Source organism: Cricetulus griseus, chromosome 5, assembly GCF_003668045.3.
Source record: "Cricetulus griseus strain 17A/GY chromosome 5, alternate assembly CriGri-PICRH-1.0, whole genome shotgun sequence".
NCBI classification, from domain to species: Eukaryota; Metazoa; Chordata; class Mammalia; order Rodentia; family Cricetidae; genus Cricetulus; species Cricetulus griseus.
This window is the reverse complement of record NC_048598.1, coordinates 15,605,019-15,625,805: the sequence shown is the minus strand read 5'-3', so window position 1 is coordinate 15,625,805 and position 20,787 is coordinate 15,605,019. Positions and strand designations below refer to the sequence as shown.

General features: G+C 46.0%; 1 protein-coding gene across 1 annotated transcript in view; it reads left to right on the top strand.

Annotated features, from left to right (window-relative positions):
* Positions 1-20,787, top strand: part of Kif26b (kinesin family member 26B) — a 399,825-nt gene that overhangs the window by 1,511 nt on the left and 377,527 nt on the right. The gene's annotated exons all lie outside the window — the stretch shown is intronic.

The following is a 20,787-nucleotide window of genomic DNA, read 5'->3' as shown; positions in this document are numbered from 1 at the left end:
TCCACGTGAGGAGGATTAAGAGGTGGCTCTCTGTAAGAGCCAAGATGTATCCTGACCAGCTCCTGGGCTTATTTAATAAGCTCATTGGTTCTTCCATAGCAACCCCGTATGTGTGATGTGACCGGCCCGGAGCCCCCAGAGCGGAGCACAATGCAGTTGTATTTGCACAGTTGGGTCCAAGTGCTATCATTCGATAATATTTACTCTTCCACTTGAAAGAGTTTTTATCAGCGGTTAGAAACATCAAGAAAACAGTGGATTGCTGTGAAGGCTGCCAACGCTGCTCAATGGCATTTTCTGTTTCGTTTTGCTTTTTTTTTCTGTGACTTTTGCAATGAAATATTGTGATTTCGAATAGCAGAGCTTAGGAGTAACAGCATCTGCTTGCCTCATCTGCTTATACACACACACACACACACACACACACACACACACACACACAACATATACACACACACGTTTTCTACACCAGGGTTCAATTACACAGACACCCACAGATGACTGTAAAATTCAAAATGTGAAAAAATCACCACCAGGAGAATTGGTTTTATAAATCTGGAACTTATCTCAAGAATAATTAACTCTGGGTTATTGTCAGCTTGGCATATTTTTGTAGCTCCACCATTAATCTTCCAGGACACCCCAAGAGTAAATCGCAGGATGAGGAGCCGTTCTCAGTTTTGCATGCTACACTGCCCCGATTTAACACCTTTCCCCATCCACAGACTTACTTGCTGAATTTTCGTCAATATTCCTCGATTTCCCTCCCAGTTCCGAGGATGGCCCTGATGACAGCAGGTCCATGCCCAGGGTATCCTTGTCATCTTCTAATAGACACATAGTCCATCATTTATTCCCATCTGCACCGAGCGTTACAAAGGAAGGTAGAATGGCGTGAGAGAGACTTGACTGTGTGACACAGAGCTGAGAGACTCCCCGGTGCTTGAGGTGGCAGTGTCAGATATTTGTAATCCTAATAAATCTCCGGCCACCAAAGTTTTCTCAGAGCACTCTTGAGGTCGCATGCTCCTAAGGGGCTCTTTGTGTTGCTGTTGTTTGAACACTCCTCTTATGTGGAAGTGAAGAAGTACCAACTCTTGTCGTGAACAGGGAAGACAGGAAGAAATAAAGGTTGACGCTTAACTGCATGCTTGGTGATTTGTGGGGTCGTGTGACAGACTCGGCCTTTGTTTTATTTTTGCGGCCACCTGAAAAATTCATTTCACACCACTTGGGAGGCAGTGCAATGTATGTATGCTCTGATTTTATTTATTGGCTGAGATAAAGTGATGTTGATAAGCCGGTCATATTAGAGGGAGGCGAGGGCTCCAGACGCGGTATTGGATGTGCCAAGCCTCAGTGCTCTACCATCCAGGAGCATCGAGAGCGAAGCCGGGAGTCATGGAACTAGGTGTCGACCGAGCGCACATTTCAACACCACACACAGTTAGTTGCCTTAGTTGCATCAAGACATAGATAGCATTAGGTACAAGGTAGCTTGCAGGATTTAGCCAGGAATAAGGATGCTTTGGGGTTGGCTCATTGCTAGCAAGTGAGATATGGAGCCTTAATATTAACTACCCATGATTGTGTTTGAGAATGGTAGCTTTAGGGGTGTGCATACTTGCTAAGCACTGCCATCCTCTAATTAGATGCAATTTCTGTAACATCTTTGCAGCATTTTAATCAAACAAATGCTATGCTCTCTGGTGCCCTATGTGGTGGGTCCTGTCTGTTGGAGACAAGGCATTTCTTCTTCTCAGGGCTGGATTTATGAGCAATCTGTGGAGCTCCACCCTGCAGGCACTGAAGGGGTTAAGTTTCAGTAGAACAAGGGATGCCATTGTGACTCCCAACATGTAATTCTCCCTGGAGAACAATAGTCCGAGAAGATAAAGACTTGGTTTTGAGGGGGTAATTAGCAAAAACCATCTTCATAATTCACTTAAGATACTCAACTGTGTTTGGGGACTATTTGCACAAATAGAGTGCTAAACTGTATTGGGTGGCATGAAAATCCTTCTACATAGTCAAAAGTCAAAGACAGACACACATGCCCTGAATTCTGTTACTTCAGAATGGACTTGGTTTGGGTTCTTTTTGCACCACTAATATTACTGAGTCCATATTCTCTCTCTCTTTTTTTTTTTTTCAAGACAGGGTTTCCCTGTGGCTTTGGAGGCTGTCCTGGAACTAGCTCTTGTAGACCAGGCTGGCCTTGAACTCACAGAGATCCGCCTGCCTCTGCGTCCCGAGTGCTGGGATAAAAGGCGATTTTATCCTATTTTAACTTTCCCATTAATACAGAAATGAAAAACAGTGACTCAGATTGTTGGATGTCACAAGACCAGATTTGAAAAGTGCCTCCATTCTTCAGAGAAAGATGCAAAGTTGACATTCATCTAAGCAACAATATCCTTGAGAGTCACAGTTTATAGAACTTGAGATTTTGTTGAAAGATGCTGCCCACATTCAGGTTCTAATTTGATGAGTTCACGTCCCCATCACTGTGCTGTCATGTGACTTCCCTCCCTGTGCTCATTTTCAGGTAGCAAGCTCTATTGAGTTGCCCTCAGTTTCTTTTGGGGACAGTGGGTGAGGAGAAGTGATGAAGTACTGGATAATTTCTTCAGGGGCATCTGGTTGTCCCCCATATGGAAGAGTAGCTTTGGTGCTTCAAGAGTTACTGCCCGAGTCTGAGCATTCTTGTGTGGCCACAGAGGACTGGGCTTCGGGGTAGACCAGTTTGTGTGACCACTAGAGGACAGGCTTAGGATAGACCAGTTGTGTGGCCACTGGGGAACAGGGCTCAGGGTAGACCAGTTGTGTGGCCACTGGGGAACAGGGCTCAGGGTAGACCAGTTGTGTGGCCACTGGTGTACTGACTTCAGGGTACATCAGTGTGTGGTCACTAGAGGACAGGCCTTCAGGGTAGACCATTATGCGGCCACTGGAGGATTAGGCTTCCTGGTAGACCATTATGAGACTTGGGAGTAGCTGGGTAACCTGGTAAGTGGTGGTAATGTTGACAGAGGCAGGAAGTGGAGAGAGAAATATGGTGGTGGGTAATAATTTGAGTTTCCTAGAGAGGCGATCGAGAGCAGAGGCAGATTTAGTCATAAAACAGATTGTTGCTGGTTATTCCAAGACCCCGGGAGTGACAATCCTGCTTTGAATTCGTCTTCTGGACAGCAACTTACCTGGGCAAGGAGATGTGTGTTCCTGGTGTCAGGTTGTAAAGCCTTCTGACAGACTTTTATTACCCCGGGAAGAAAGTGCTTGCCAGTTTATATCCTTTCTCTTTTAGCGTGGTTTAAGTGAAAGTGCTCAGAGGAAACAAAAGAGTGGGGTGTGGGAAAGAGTTGGGACTTCAAGCCAGGCTTGTCTTTCCCCCCACTGTCGAGTTTCACTGTGTAAATATAAAACATTCCCTGAGTGGTGGCGAGAGTGTCTTCCCTGTTTTATATACAGTCGAGGCACTGAGCCAGAAAAAGGGGCCAAGGAATGAATCTCTCCCTTCTTTTGAGCTAACCTAGATCATTCTGATAGTGGTGACAGAACTTTTGAATCGACTGTGGAGAGCCCACGAAACACCAGCCTGAAGAAACTCCCTGGAGAAAGCGGGAATGCTCCAGGTTGGGCAGAGGTTATCCCACGTCTGCGCATTTCCATACCAATAAAAGAAAAACCCCTCCCAGGCAGAAGGAAGGTCCAGAGGTACGGTCCTGTCTGACTTTTGTTCTTAGTCACATGTCCTGAGCCCATCTATGCCCCAGAAATATCAGCAAGATTAGCCAGATGCCCTGAGAAGGGTGGCCAGGAGTCACAGAGATGAAAGAAAAGAATGCGTGCTAGGGGTTAAAAACACCAAACGTGGGCTCTAAATAGCCAGAGCCTGTGGAAGTCTAGACGTGGGGAGATATAAATAAATATTTCTGTATTTTTGCCAGTTCCAAAAGAGGAAGGAGTATGAAAAATAACTCTATTCAGAAGTCCCCCCTCAAGCCATTGTAGTGCTTAGTGTATAGATAAAATAGTGTAGTGTATAGATAAAATGCAGTGTATAGATAAAATAGACTTTACATTTAAAATATTTGCTAATTATGAAGGAATTCTGACCCAAATTCCCTTACTCTAAGAACACATCTTTAAAGAGATATCTTTAGAATACTTTTCATTTTGAAAGTATTTTTAAAATGTTTCCTTACTGGGGGCTGGAAAGATGGCTCAGTGTTTGAGCCCTGGCTGCTCTTCCAGAGGATGGAGGTCTAGTGCCCAGCGCCCTCATGGTCTCTCACAACTGCCTGAAACTCCAGTTCCAGGGACTCCAACCCTCTTCTGGCCTCTGTAGGCACAAGGGAATGTAAGTGGTGCACATATGTACATGCAAACATGTTTTTCTTATTTTCAAGAATTTCATACATGTATACAGCGAAATATGATCTTATTTACCTCCCATTACCCCCTCCCGACTCCCTCTCTCCCCCCAACATAATCCCAAATTGATGTCCTCTTTTATTTTTTGACAACCTCTAGCAAGTCTAGTCAGTGCTACCCGTATGCACATAGGTGTGTGGCCATCCACCAGAGTGTTGGAAACCTACCAGGGCCACATTCTTGAAAGAAAGCAAAGGATGATTTCCTCCTTGTCCAGCAGCTATCCACTGCCAACAGCTGCTCATGGGTGGAGCCTGGGTGATGCCTGAATTTTGAGTGTCTTGATCTTGTGTAGGTCTTGTGCAGGTAACTACAGCTGCTTCGAGCTCATGATTGTGACAGCCATGCTGTCTCTGGAAGACAGAATTTCACAGCCCCCCTCTTCATCCTCCAGCCCTTTGAAATAAACGAACAGCTGATATATAACAGCAGTAATGAAAAATGTCCCACAGTATTTATCATTTAAAACCTTCTGAAACATCTCCAGAGTTTATAAAAAACATTCCCAGTGGAGACAGACAAGCGGCAATTTCTTCCTTAACTACATTCCATTTTGCCAGACTTTTAAGTGTGGAACCAACATGGTCAGTTTTTGTAGTGATTGAACTGGTTTGCAAAACTCCCTGACCAGTAATCGTTTCTTCCCCATTCCTCATAGACAAGATGATTGCATTGGAAATGTGATTTTTAGGTGGCTGAGGTCGGTGGTTTGGCAGTCTTTGGAATGATTAAGTCAATTAAAATTTAGGACATATCAGTTGCTCTTTGGTGTTAAGTCACAGATTGTGCCACTCATCAGCTAATGACATGATGGTGAGAGCAATGATGAATGACTGACAGTTATTGTCTCTGTGTGCTGAGCACTGTGCTAAGATTGACAGTTTCATATAGCAAAATAAAGATGTGTGTGATTTGTCTTGGAGTTATAGGTGCTTATTGTGTTTTTTACACACACACACACACACACACACACACACACACACACACACACACACTCATATCACAGAGAATAGTGGGATCTGAAGTCCCTTTCCCTCTACAGCCCTTGAGGGTCACTGTTAGAATAACAAGTGAGGGTCTGATGCTTGAGAATGTTAAAGTTTTCTGGGCTTTCAGATGACAGCTTCATCCTTAGGGACCAGGAAGGTGGCAATATACAAGACTGTCATGGTCCCGAGAAGCTGTTGAGTTGGGGCATAGAGAGCGTGGAGAAGACATGCCCTCTGTTCTACTGTCACCTTGTTGATCTGCTGAGGCTCCATCCCGACCCCAGGAAAGGGGCCTGTAGCTGGACACTCAGGGACACATACATGGAGCACTAGCCTTCCCTGCCACTCTGATCCTCAAAGATCACAAGCCAGCTAGTGATACGGGGTCTCCTATCCCTTTTCAGAATCGTTTTACCCTTGTCTTCTCGTGGGCATCCTTTCTCCCTTGTAACCTGTTGTGTGGTCTCATTGGGTCAAGGAGCACTGTGTAGAGTGAGCTCTCAGCTGATCTTTCTCTCTTCTGGGCACCCGTTTGGAGGAGCCCATCTTTATGTGCACTGATGGAGGTGCCGAAGGACTGGATGCATCTGTGTTCCTAACATAAGGTTTACAGCATCAAAATGATGTGTCAGCCGGTATCTGGCTGTTGTCTTTGGACCTTCTCCAGAACCCCTCTAGAGAAAAATGCCCTTTCAATCCGGAGTAGAAAGGCATCTGACACACAGGAATTCTCTCTTCACTTCCTGAATTAATTTTTATTCTTTTTGTTTGTGAAAAAGTGCTTCGTTTAGCCCAGGTTTGTCTTGAACTCACTATATAGCTAAGGGATATCCCTACCAAGCAGTAAGATATATTGCAAAGCTTTTTTTTAAAAATAATTAAAATGGTGTATAATTGGTATACAGGAAACAGAAAAATACTCAATATAAAGTCCAGGAATGAACCCGAGTACAACTGAAAATTTGGTTTATTATAATAGTGTCATCTTAAATCTGTGGTGGGAAAATGGGTGTTTTGATAAAAGTCTGGGGACAACTGGATAGATTGATATTTAGGAAAACATAAAATTGATCTATACTGTTCATTATATACCCCGAAGATCATGGGCCAGAGAACTAAACACTAAATGCTGTATAATTGTGGACATAGGCCGGCAATCTCAGTGCTTGACAAGCAAACGTACTTCAGTAGTTTCCATTTTACTTGCTTTGTGTTGTGTCCACATGCGGGTGTGGTTGAGGGCCAGAGGTCAGCATTGGGTGACTTCCTTAGCCTCCCTTCTATTTAATTTTTGAGACAGAGTCTCTCGATCCAAAGCTTATCAGTCTTCTCGACTGACACTGGCCAGCAATCCCCAAGGACCCTTCTGACTCTGCCTCTCCAGTCCTGGGATCATAGGCGCGTGTGGGTTTGGGATCAAACTTGGCCCCTTATGCTTGTGTGCCAGCATTCTAATGATTGAGCCATCTCCTTAGTTCTTCTACATTTTTTTTTTAAAACTAAGGAACAGGTATCATAATCTACCAAGTACTTTGGATGCAAATTATTATCATCATTGATTTCTTGGTGATGAGCTCTCCTTGAATTCCTGCAATAAAGTCTCTCCAGTCATAGTGCATTAAAAATGCTACGGGATTCAATTTGATAATATATTATTTATTGTCTTTTCTTTGATCTACATATACCAATAATTATTTCTGATTCTTATTCATGTACCAGTATAGTGTTATAGCATAACATAAATAAAATATGAAAATATTGAAATCCCTGCCTGGAGCAATATACAGTTTGCTGCTAGAGACAGACTGTGAGAGCTGTGCTGTAGCATCCCAAGAGCAGAACTGGAATTGTACAGGGAGCTTAGGGGATGGGGGTGGAAGGGACTTTGGAAAGATGAGCTGGATATTCATTATGACGAAGCAAAGATGTCCTAGTTAGAGGGAAGGCAATGAGGGGACTATGCTTGCCAAGTACACTGGAGAACTTAAGTGGTGCATTGTCAGATATCGTGTGTGTGTGTGTGTGTGTGTGTGTGTGTGTGTGTGTGTGTGTGTGTATGTATGTATGTATGTATGTAACAGGCTGGGGAAAGGTTAGGGAGGGAATAGGGATCCTTGTGAGAAAAAGAATCAGGACTTTCCCTGTAGGCAGTGGGCAGTCACTGGAAGGTGTCCAGGAGGGGTTTGAAATATCAGTTATGTATTGTGAGAGAGGGTGGATTGAGGCAGTGTCCTGGGGTCCCATGAGGGGGCCCCTCACTGTGGCGTGAGTGACATCCTGTAGACTGAATCGAAGGGATAGCAATATGAATGAAATGTTATGAAAGGCCTGACAAGATGCTGTGTAGAAGTCCACGATGGATGGGGGCTGATGTACAGGGCATATTCACTCTCCATCCATCAGATGGAGAGTACAGGCATAGAGATTTTGCTCTCAGGGGTGGGGATGGCCATGTGCAGCAGAACTGGTTTGAGTTCTTTAGAGCTTGAGATTCCTTGGTCTGGTGGGTCCAGATGGGGTCTCTTGCATGGGTTTGGAGGTGGAGACATGGATCTGAGAGTTGTCACCATGAAAAAGGTGGTGGAATGCACAGATGGTGTGACCTCCATGTATAAGAGGCACATACACAAACTGAGCATGGGATGTAAGCTTTGGCTCAGAACGGACAGGAAGCCCAAGGGATCAGGAAGACACAGAACAGGTCAGAAAAAGAGGGAGCCAAAAACGTGGGAGGATATACAGCATCATGAAAACCAAACAGTAGGAGTTTTGGGGACCAGGGTGATGGAAAACTCAGAACTTTGAAGGAATCTAAGAGGCAAGGACTACTGAAGTGTCCATGGAGTTGGCCATAAGAAGACCATTGGAAATCTTGGCTTGAAGACTTTCTGGCATCTTGGAAAAAGGTTGTCAATGTCAGTGTGTCCAATGGCGATGGGGAGCTGGGGACATCTGAGGCAGCTCCACAGGGAGGTTTTGAGGGGTGCCATTCCTGATGCTCTTATGCACTGAAATGAAGACCTGGGGTCAGCAGACTTAATACAAAACTGGGCTTGCTTGGTTGTGGCCAGGGGCAAGCTGCTTGGTAGTTCTCTGTCCAATAGTGTATCGATAGGTCCCTGTTGTCCGGCTGGTAGCTCCAGTTGAGTGATTGTGAGGTAATGTACCGTCACTTGGTGTCATTATTCCAATGACTTTCCAGGAAGAGTTGAATTCAATGAAAGCCAGTTTCCTTCCAGCATCCGTCCCTCCTTCCCTTCTGTTGCAAATGGCCTGACACCAAGCTTGGAGAAAAGAGGAGGAGCAATGGAGAAGGTGGAGCCATTCATCTCCCTTTCCATCTCTTCATCTCCAAGTCAATAAAGCTTCTCATACGTATTCATCGTTCTGTAGGTGTCTCTCTCCTCAGAACGTTTCAGGTTGATGGAGCCCAGGAGCCATGAATATGGATTGGGAACTGTTGCCATAGCTGGGAACCCCTTCCTTGAGAGCTCCCAGCTCTGAGCTCCCCAGGGATCAGTGCAAGAGTGGCTTTTGGCATCTCAGGCCCCGGCGAATGAAGGACAGATTTCCTTGAGTGACTGTGCATGCCGTGTGCAGATCTGTGCAGCACCAGGAATTCGGCTTATCTGCTTCCCAATCCAGTTTTATCTTTCTCAGACAGTTTTCTTTGCTGTTCTACTTTGCTGATTCTGTCGCATTGATTCCGGTCAGACCCTGTGAAGACAGCTGGAAATAGAGACCATACCCTCCCCAACTTGGCAGCATTTTCTGTGCTGGTGGCAGCTGTGAGTTGGAGTGGACAAGGAAGTCAGGGCCCTTGCAAACCCTACTATAAAGGGAGGGCATGCTCCGAATGTCACAGACCGGGAGGCTCTGGGCAGAGCAAGGGTCTGCTACAATGGTGTCTGAGGGTGTTAGCATGTCACGGTGGCAGCTTCTGCTGTTTTCATTCATCATTCCTGACTGCCGTTCAGTACTGTTGCTGACCGACAAGGTTTTGGAAGCTGTTTTAGCTCCCCAAGGAGGGTGCTTCTCAGATCTTTGGTGGTTCTTACACACACATTTCTGTTTTTAAATTCTTTTGTTTGAAACCATGAACTTTGAGTAGCAAAGCTGAAACCTGTTCTTCAAAATAAAGATTTTAGTTCAACGATTCTTTCATTTGAGTGATGTCTGACACTTGTAATTACTTAATGGAAGAATTTGTTTTCTAGGCTAACACAACAGCTTAGGGTGTTGAGGGGTGTGTGTGTGTGTGTGTGTGTGTGTGTGTGTGTGTGTGTATACGAGCACGTGTGTAATTCTTTTAATCGGCAGTGATGGGCAGCTATACACTCCTAAAAAGTACGGTCCACATATTTCTAGTGGCGGCTTTTGAGGGACAGTCAGTGTTTCCCCTCCCCCCTGTCCATGCAATGGGATGACTTTATGCAGCAATGGGAGACCTCTTCACTAAGTGACTAAAAGCCAAAAACGAGAAGAGCTGTGTCCAAGAGCTGTTGGGCTATTGCGTTAACATGTTATTCAGAGTCTAAACTGGAATTTGGAGGACCCTCTACCAATCACCACTGTCCAAGGAAAATAATTTGCTGGCTCAGTTTAGAGTGAATAGTTAAGTACCCAAGGTGGGTACAGTCCCCGATAGTTAGGTGAGCTGGGTTGTCTGGTGACCGATATACAATGTGGCCTCCGGCATAGCTTTAGGATCTTAGGATAGTTTGGTATCTCTGTTTCTTGATCTCCCATGCCCTCTCTCTGTCTCTCTTTCCTTTGCTTTCTTCCTTCTCCTTTTTCTCCTCCTCCTCCGCTCTCTTTTGGTGTAGGGCATCAAATCTAGGACCTCCAAATGTTGGGCAAATTTCTCCCAAAGACTGAGGACAGAGTCAGTAGTGTTCCTCCTAAGTCCCTCCCAAGTCCACGAGTCTCTTTAAGCCTAGAGAGATGCCCTCAGACTTTAGAAGTCCACGCTGGCCCTCATTTCAGAGGATATAGGCTTGACACAATCTCAGAGGGAGTGTTAGCTGAGCCAAGAGCCTAAAACTGCTTGGTGTAGGTGGCCATACTGTGGACTTGGGCCCAGTGGTTACCATTGGTGAAGGTGCCGTGGACTGATACGGTTTGCCTGTTTCTTTCGGTGCTGGGCATGGAACCCAGGGCCTCAGACATGCTGAGGACCACTGAACTTGTCCCTCACCCAAGGTCTTGCTTGTCGCCCTGACTGACCCAGGACTTGCTGTGTAGAGCAGGCCTGGTGATCCTCCTGCCACGGCCTCTGATTTACAAAAGTGAGCTGTCGTATTTGATCCTCCCATGTTTTAATAGAGCTATTTGCTATGTCCTCTGTGCTTGTAAACAAAATAAACTTAGACAAACAAAATGATAGTTGATTTGAAAAGATCAATGTGGTAAGGGTTTTCTAAGGGAAGTACAGCCGTAGGGACTGTGAAAGGGTCACTTACCATTTTTATTAAGAATATCTGCCCTATTGATTGGGATTGAGGAATAATTTGTGGGGAGTTTTTTTCTCTTTCTTGGTAATTCAGGGATGAACTCGAGGACTCCAAACATTTGAATCATAATTAAATGAAAAGTGGTTTTGCCCAGGACTTTCCCCACCCTTTGATGTCCCCTTCTTTAGTTTGCATCTTCGAATGTCTACACATGCTTTCACTGTTTAGGCCAATGTATGTATGCATCCTGCACCTCCAGGCCCTGCCTTTAAGGTTCCTGTCACATATGAGGCTGGGGAAAGGACAGTACAGCTAGCTGCCTGCTGGGTCAACAAAGTCCATTCAGTTACTGATTTGATTTTTCTCCTTTATTATAACCCAGGATGTTTCCTGGGAACTGTTTCTCTAACTCTTATTTCAAATGCAACATTCTGCATTTTCATCCAGACGAAACCGAGGGGACATGATATTAAAAGCAGGGCTTTGTTTGGCTTTTGTAAGCTCAAAGCATGCCGGGAGCTTGGAGTAGAATTGAGGACATCCCAGGATAGCGGGAGCTGGGTAAATACCCCTTGTGTTTTCCCATGGCGTTTTCTGCACCCCGCCCACAGCAGCAGCAGGACATCCGGGGACAGACCCTCACTCAGTGTTCCTGCCCGTGCTCTTCTGACCCTTCTCAGACCTTTTGTTGCTTCTGCCCTCAGCTTCTGGATTCTGAATTACTCCCTTCTCCTTTGCCCCTAAATTTATTGATACAATTAGGTCTGCAGTTTCCAGGTCTCTTTGGGACAGGCTGTATGTGGGGAGTGTGTTTGGATGTGGCATGTGTGCCTATGCATGCATATTGAGCATACACATGTCATATATGTGCTTGTTGTGTATATGTATATAGCCGTGTCTATGAGATGTGTGTGTGTTATATGTAATACATATGTGAGGTGTGTGTGTGTGTCATGTGGTATATATGTGGTATGAATGTACGTATGTGTGTGTTTGCGGGGGGGTGCTGTATTTGAGTTGTATGTGTTTGGGTGGTGGCAGTATATGTGCTATGGATGTGAGGGGTGTGTGTGTAGAGATGTGTGTGTATGGTGTATGTAGTATGTATGTGGATATGTGTGTGGTGTATGTGGATGTGTGTGTGCCCTGTGAGCCCTGTGGGGAGCATAGGAGCTGATGGCTCAGTGGACATCCTGTCTCAGATATTGTAAGGCTGAAGCTTTTATTGGAGGTCAAGGCAGCTAATAAAGTGAGCCATGCAGTTAAAAGTGCATTCATCTGAGGATGGCTGTCATGCAGGCTGAAGGAGGAGGCCGATGGCAGTTGCAGGTTGGCCAGTGATGGCTTTATAAACGTGTGTGTGTGTGTGTGTGTGTGTGTGTGTGTGTGTGTGTGTGTGTGTGTGTGTCTGTGTGTGTCTGTGTGTGTAGCCGGGGTGGTAAAGTCAATACAAAAGACTGGTTTTAATATGCCTGATTGGGGTTTCTGCTTCCTATATGGGGCACCTCCCCCAGGGGAAGAAACAGACGTGTGGGCTTTGTGTGGGGAGTTTAGGATCATTTATCTTTTTATAGGGTGCTTGTAGTTTCTAGTGATTCTGGTCATGCCCTTTATGGTGGTTGGGAAGAGATGGCAGTTTGATGGAAGCTCAGGAGCCTTGCATGGCCCTGTGGGGGCCCATGGGCTTCCCAGTCTCCATGGTAGTTTCCACAGAGTTTGTTTCTGTTGACCTTCTGCCCCTGGAGTCTGTTTTCTGACCTGCACCCATGCATGTCACTGGTGAATTGTCAGCTTCCTGCTTTGCTTGGAGCACTGTGCACACGGTAGATAGTAATTCCTTTATGAATATTTGAATTCCCTAAAGATTTTTGATAAAAGGCAAAACAAAACAAATCATTACTGTCCGCTGCTGGGTAGTGAAGTCATTTCTGGGTGAGGGGAAGTGGATGGCTGGGTATCTAGGCAGGTGGATATCTGGAGCAGTCGTGCTGGCCCATTGACATGGCCTCCTGACGGCCAAAGGGACAGCTACTGCAGAAGCAGGAGGCTCCCTGATCCACGGCAGAGCCAGGTGTCTGTGGGCTGGGTCTCTGGAGATTCATCATGAGTTGTTCATTGACATGTTGTTGGTTTGGCTGAATCATCTGTTCTCATCATCATTTTGCCCTTGGTAGAGGAAAGGGACAAAGGGATGCTCGCTGGAGTCTTACAGAAATGGCTCCTAGGTCTTCCAAAGAGCGAAGTTGTCATCGCTGACCAGAAATAGGTGGTGCGTGGTAGGATAATTATGTCAGGCTACACGGTGGAACCTGGAGCTAGGCGGCTTCCAGTGAGTAGGACTGCTGATTTCTTTGCTTCTTGGTCTTTTTTATTTTGCCTTCTCCTATTTCTTTTGCAGTGATGGGAAGGACCGGCTTGCTGTTTAGTCTCTTTTGTGAGGGCCTGAATTCCCTCTGTGAGAATGCTGTGGTTTGAATAAGAATGGTCCCCATAGGCTCATATACTTGAAAGGCAAGTCATCGGGGAGTGGCACTACTTGAGAAGGATTAGGAGGTGTGGTCTTGTTGGAGTAGGTATGGCCATGTTGGAGGAAGTGTGTCAGTGGGAGTGGGTTTTGAGTTTTCAAAGGCCCAAGCAAGGCCCAGTGCCACTTTCTCCTCCTGCTGCTTTGGGATCAAGATGTAGCTCTGAGCTACTTCTCCAACACCATGTCTGTGTTCTCTAGATGATGATGATGGACAGCAGCTCTGCAACTGTAAGCAAGTCTCCAATGAAATGTTTTCCTTTGTGAGCGTTGTCTTGGTCATGCTGTCTCTTCACAGCAATAGAACACCAACTAAGACAGCTTCACAATCATCTTGACCTAATCTTTTTGCTTTTCTGTCATCATTTGAGGGATAGGGATGGTTGGTTTCCATGTATAACTTTTGGGGAAACATGAACACCCAGCCCACTGTACCCAGAAGAAATCACCTGCATAGACACAGACCCCTTAGGCCACACTTGTGATTGCTGTCATTTTCCCTGCACTGTCTGTGTCCTGTGGTGATATGGCAACACACCATTGCATCCTAGGTGATGGTGAGGAGTCTGGAAGAACATGGAGACTTTGCTTCCACTAGAAGCTTCGGGCTCCCTTGGAGTCTGGAGGGCAGAGGAGAGTACCACAGTCGGCTTCAGGCCTTTCAATGCTGGGCATGAAGCAGGCAGGACAGTTGACCCACAGGCATTAAGGAAAGAGAATGGTGTCCTGGATTCTGCTCAAGAACACAGGATGGCATGTTCTTAGTAGATCATGGTCTTCTCAAACCTGTTACCTTTCTTACTTGGGACAGAGTCATTGTCATGTTAATTTGGATCAGCATTTTAAGTTTCTGGCGTTGCATACCATCAGATGCTCGTTTTTCAGTCGACGATGTTTCATTTACCTTCTGGGAAGACTTAGACACCTCCTTCCTCTGCATCTGCCCTAGGATAGACTGGGCCACCAGCTACTCTGGCCCTCAGTGCCTCATGACTGTTTCGTGTGTGCCTATAACAGTGAGAAGGGTTTCACCCAGGCAGCCCCCATCACTGGGTAAACACAAGATCTGGCAAATAAATCTGTGTGAGCATAGCACATTAAATGACTCCCTGAATAGCAGTCACTAATACATTGCTATAATTACATTGCACATTTTGCTGTAAACTCCAAAAAATGATTTGTTAAACTCTTGGGTCCTTGACAGCAATATGTTCAATGGCAGAGTAACTTTTTCAAATTTGCCAGCACATTTTGTGCCTATGACTTTTTTGGAGTTCAACCAAATGAGCCCTTTAAAAGCTCCTATCAGTTAATACCACCTTGTATTTTGCAGCTGGTTTCTAGGTTACCCCACAGGGAGGTGGACACTCCCTCATTTTTTTCTCCCAACACCACTTTAAGGATGATCAGGGCTGGAAATGGAGTGGTTTGTTTTAATTTTTTTCTTTTAATAGACGAGAGAAAGAAAAGGAATGGGGGCCAAGAAACATTTCCTCCATCCAACACTGGTGACACGGTGTCACCTTTGATCCAGTAGCTATTCAGGGCTCTGGACACTTGATCAGCATCACTAGTGAGCCAGCTTAGAGCTCAAGCCTCCCACCTGCCCTCCGGATTGAGTCCTGCCCACCTTTTCCTTGAGAAGAAGCTTCCTCAACGTGTGGAGTTTCATGGGTTATTGAAATACCTGCCTTGCTCCGGTGTCTGACACTTCCCGGGTATGTTAGCTGTGTTTGTGTGGTGTGGCTCAGTATTGGACAGAAACAGAGGAAGGACTGATTTTGGCTTATTGTTTCAGTCCATCACATGAGGAAGACACAGATTTCATGGAGGTGAGAGCTTGTAGGAGAGACTTCTCACGAGGTGACAGACTAGGATGAGAGATCGAGATAGGCTAGAATTGGGGATAACCTTCAAAGTGTGCTCCTAGTGACCTGTTTCTATCAGCTAGGCTTTATCTCCTTAAGGCCCCATACCCTTCATGATAGTGCCACATGCTGGGGACTGAGTGTTCACATTGTGAGCCCATTGAGGGGGTATTTCAACTCAAACCATAGTAATGAGAGCTCTGCCATCATACGGCATATTCAGGGCTCTGCCCGCAGGTGAAGCGACAGTGTCATCAAACTGTCCAGCTCCCATGTTTTCCTTGCAAAGGCTCCTACAGAATGTTTTCCTAGACTGTGGCTAATTGGGAGTTTCTTTGAGGGCTCCTTGCCCATTCCTGGAAGAGACTTCCCAAAGCTAGTAGTGGCTTTGTTATAAGCAGGACATTGGAAATAGCATAGCCACTGCTTTAACATGCTACCAAGGTAGCCCAAATGCAGAGCTGTGAGCCAGGGGTGACAGCCTTCACATTCCTTTACAACTGCAGCCCCCAGCCCCCAGCGCATTACAGCAAAAAAGGGAACAAAGGTGGTGACACACAGGAGAGGCGGCAGCCAGAAGTAGCCATGGGAAAATCCAAGAGTGGAGATTCGGTTCCCAAGGATGCTTTTCTAAAACACATTGTCTGTGTTGATGTTGGTGATGGCATTGACATGTAGTATGTGTTCCTAGGTCAGGCTAACCTCGAATTTGGACGTAGACACACTGTGGATTTACCTTTGGGTTGAACAGTGCTAAATGCAGACCCATGTTTTTTCTTCATGAAAGGATGAAAAAAATCTCTCTTACATACTTCAGCTTCTTCAAACATGAGCACAAGTTGGAGACAAGGCTTTTAGTTGAAACTCACCTCCTTTCCGTATCTTGATGTTGGGTGCTCAGCCTTGCCCATTCTGGGGGGGGGGCTGTTGGGACCCCTGCACTGTGAGCATGGTTATGGTGGGTTGTTCAGGTGAGCTGGTGTCGTGAACATAGACGGTCAGAACAGGGACTGTGGAAGGGGGAAGAAAGTGGAACCAGAGCTCTCTGCTTACACGGGTACAGCAAGTGGCTTTCCCTACAGCTGCCCATCAAGGGACCAAGCTCCTAAAGAGTCTGTCAAGATTGGGAAGTAAAGCAGTCAGATGCTGTGACTCAGTAGAGGGCATTTGGCTGGCATGTATGAAGCCAAGGGTTTCATCTCAGCAGGAGAAAAGAAGAAAGGAAGGAAGGGGTAGAAACAAGTACAAAACAATTAGATATAATTTGGGGGGAGACGTAGAGAGCCGCTGAAAGCAGCCATGATGAAAACAAAGCCAAGAGGCTGTAATCTGAGCTCCACAATCTCCTTTCTTGTATTAACATTTATTAAAAAGGCTCTTTATGACTGTCTTTGTGCAGAGTCAGAGGAGGGGAGTCACAGCGAGGTAGGACGACTTTATTTAACTCTCAGATTTTACTCTGACATATTGTTCCTCAGGGGTCTCCCCTGTGAGATACTGGCATTCTTTGTCAAAGCATCCTTGTCCGGGGGAGGAATGGTGTCAGGGCTGTGGCGATCACACTAGAACTTGGGAGTATCATAGTCATGGAAGGGAGACATAGGTGTTCTGGAAAGATGTGGCCCTGCAGCCCATTGTAGGATGTCTGCCTTTGTCTGCATCCTGGAGGTTACTGGACACCGTGCCCTTGGCAGAGAGCCTGGACTTGAACAGTTAGGAAGTTTTGCACGTTCCAAGAGCCGTGGTTTGGTACCTCATGTCTTAGCTTCCCCCAAGTTATCAGGTAGGCGTGGGAGCCCCACCCTGCAAGATAAAGGCTTCTAGGACGTGGGAGGGCCAGTGTCTGCTGTGGTCTGGGGCTTCGGAAGGAGGGAGGTGGCTAACCGGGTGGGCTGGCAGGACAGGGGGCTCTGGCTTTCGTGTAATTCTTCCTATGATTTTTACAGTTGGTTTACTTCTGAAGATAACCTGCCATGCAACATTTAACATCTGGTTCTTCAGCGAGTGGGACTTGCCATCAGCTCTTTACACGAAGACACTGAGGGTGGCCATGCCCTCAGTTTTTTAAAAAACACAACTATCTTTATTGATCCCTAATTCCTTTTAGGATAACACTTATCTCTTGGTGAATGTTGCCAAAGAGTCTTAGTCAGAAGTCTCTTTATGGGAATGTGTTGTGCAACGCCAGACTTCAGAAAGATGCAGGTTTGGCCGGGAGAGTTTCATGTAACAGTTGCACGGGGTGAGCACTGATGAATGGCCCAACCAGGCTTGCCCACAGAGCAGATCTCAGGAGTGAGGTGACTTCCCAGCATCCTTGAGTCTGTGAGTGAAGTCTCAATGGAACCATTATTTACCCACTTCACATGAAACAAAGGGGCAGGATCTAATGCCTTTTGGGTTTGATTTTCTGGTTCTTGGGTGTGTGTTTCCCTCTGCCCCCTGGTGATGGATAATGGAGCTGGCAGTTTAGGTCTGTTTCTGATTAGCAAAATGACCCTTAAATGAGACCAGGGGAAAAATGCCCTCCTGAGCCTCTGGGGCCCTGGCCAGTCCCCATCCCCGTCTCTCCCACCAGAAGTTTAATGATCCTGGGTCCTGTGATTTCAGTGGAGAAAATGAAAGACTTGGTATGGAGGGGGGTTGCTGCTTTCTGTTTGTGTTTGGAGGGAGGCGAAGGAGCTGCACTGGAGCCAGGCCCAGGCCAGGACTGGCTTCCTTGAGGGTGGAGCAGTGTAAAGGCCATGGGCCACTTTGGCAGGGGAGCAGCACAGGGTCACTTCTCATCTGCTGCTTTTCCTAAAAAGAAGGCATAAGCTGGGTGTGATGTTGACATCTGTCATCCAAGTGTTACCTGAAGGCTCTACAACATCCTAATAGCCATAGGCCGAAGACCAGTTCTTCAACACACTGGCCTTATTCATCGGCTATTCAAGAGCCAAGCCATAGCTCCAACTGTGGGAGAATGGGCATTGACGTCCAGGGAACCCATCTTCTTACCCTTGCTCTTTCCTCATGCTGCCCTTGCTTCAGCCTACACCTCTGTAAAATGGGGACGATAACGTCTGTCAGAGCTACTGACAAGGCTAAGCCAGGCAGTCTCCACTGTAAGACTTAGGGGGGAGTTTGTGTTCTGTGTGTGGTAGCTGCCACTGAGATCTTTAGTTCCTAAACTGTGACCTTTGCCAAATGTGACCTAGGACTTGAAGAGGAGATTTGTAGCCACTTTTTAAACTGCTCACATCTGCCCACACAGTCTGCAGAGCTGGGTTAATTTTTCTGCCCACAGTAGGTATGTGTTCATGAGCCTGTGGTCACCATAGAAATGACAAGAGAAAATTCTGGAAGATGCAAACCTCAGCAACAGTCACATGCTTGCCTCTGGCCAGAGTGGGGTCATACAGAACTCTTATTCTATACTGGGAGCCAGTGGAGTGAGGGGCAGCCCACTCCATCTTCCCCCACCCCAGCCTTGGAAAGATCCCATTGTGGGCCGAGAGATGTGAGGAGTGTCCCAAGTAAATCTCTCTGAGCCCTCAGACATTTTCCTGCATTAATTTTTCTTCCCTTTATCTCTTTCACATACAAATTTAAGGCGCCTTTCCCCCCTTTAAATCACTTTTGTGCTGTTTAACCTCTTTACCCTGGCCCCCCCACCCCCTCTGCCTCCTTTTGTAGTAGTTTCCAGCTAATGGGTCACCTGGATAAGATTGCCCCTGGCTTCTCAAGAGCACCAATTAGTGTTCACCCCAGAAGGCGGCTGCTCCGTTGCTTGGCAGCCCCAGGGCAGAGAGGAGGGATTGGGCCAGACTCTTTTCATTTGAAAGTAGGTTATCGATTAGCACGGCTGCCAGTTTACTATGCGGGACTCTTGACAGCCCCTCTCGATCACATTATGGTGTAAATTTTCAAGATTGTATTACATTAGCTCAGGAGAATTCAGGAGTGAAAGATGTGGCAAAGTGGAGGAGGGGCAGAAGCAAACGGATTATTTCTTCTATTCTGTTCTTTCCCAGGTAAAAAGTAATGTGTCTCCACCCAGTGTCTTCTGAAATAATGTCTCTCTACTACTCTGTCTCTGTCTGTCCATCTGTCTGAACTGGGTTGGTTGCACATGAAGCAGAGAGGAAACCTAGCAATACCTGACTGTGGATGTGTTTGCTACCACGGGGTCCTTCTTGTCTGTTTTGTGAACACGGGAGAAAGGAGGGACCCTGAGGGGTGGTGAGGAGGAGATGTTGGCCACTGTGGGCTGGCTGAGGTTCATTTATGGGGCCAGATGTGTGTGCGGGCCTGACACCGAGGGGTAGGAATTAGAGGCCACTCTTCCTTTCCTGGTATCTTTCCTGAGATTCAATTGAGATGCTATAAAAATCCACCCTGTTAAGTGAGTAATTCAGCGGGTTTTAGAATATTTTCATAGATTTATGGTTGCTACCGACAATCCTATCAGTAATTCCTGTCTCTTCAGATCTCTGCTTTCAGCGGTTCAGATCAATGGAAGCGTGTGCTGTGTGGCCTCTGGAGTCTGGTTTCCTTTGCTCACTGCAGTGTTGTCAAGGCTCAGTGTGTCGTGGTTTCTGTCGGTATTTCATTTCGTTCACCACCTGATCACATGGTACTTTGCGGCTACCCACTCATCAATGCTAGGAATAATGCTGCTATGAGCTTTCTGCATGTGAATCTTGGCGAGTCCATGGGCTCTTTTATGTCTGCTGGGTGGGTGCCTGTGAGTGGAATTAGGAGCTGATGTGGTAATTCATGTTCAACCTTCTGAGAGACATCTGAACTGTTTGCTCAGTGGCCACACCATTTCGCGTCTGCTCCGTCCTTGCTCTCGGCCCTGCAGACTGCCTCTGACTTGAGAGGTTGAGCAGGGACCTCACATGGTGATATTTTGGTTTTCATTTTTCTAATAAGAGGTTGCACATCTTTCCATGTGCTTAGACCATCCATGCTTTCTCTGGAAAACAGAATAAAAGACTTCATAGCCCCCATGCTATCTAAAAGTGGCTTGTTTTATGGTTGCTGTTGCTATTGTAAAATATTGTGAATGAAAACCTCTTATCAGATATCGTTAGTATCTTCTCATGGTCCATGAGTCATCTTATTGCTTTTTGGATGATGATTTGAAGTACAGAAGTTTTATTTCTGATAAAGTCCAATTTATCAATTTTTCTTTTATCACCCCGATTTTGGTGTCATAGTTAAATAAATCATTGTCTGATCTGAATGAGTCATAAGAGGCCTTGCAAGCTGCCAGCTTTACTCTCTTGAATCCCAGCATTGTCTCATTATAAGTAAATCCAGAATTAGAAAAGAAAGACATCATTGTCTAACCCAAGGTCATGAGAATTTATTTATGTAAGAATTTTGTAGTCTTGACTTCAATTTGTGTGTGTGTGTGTGTGTGTGCTCACATGTGCTTATGTGTTGTGAGTACATGTGGAGTCCAGAAGACAACCTCCAGGGTCATTTCTTATGTGTCTACCTCTGTCTCTGTTTCCCTCTCTCTC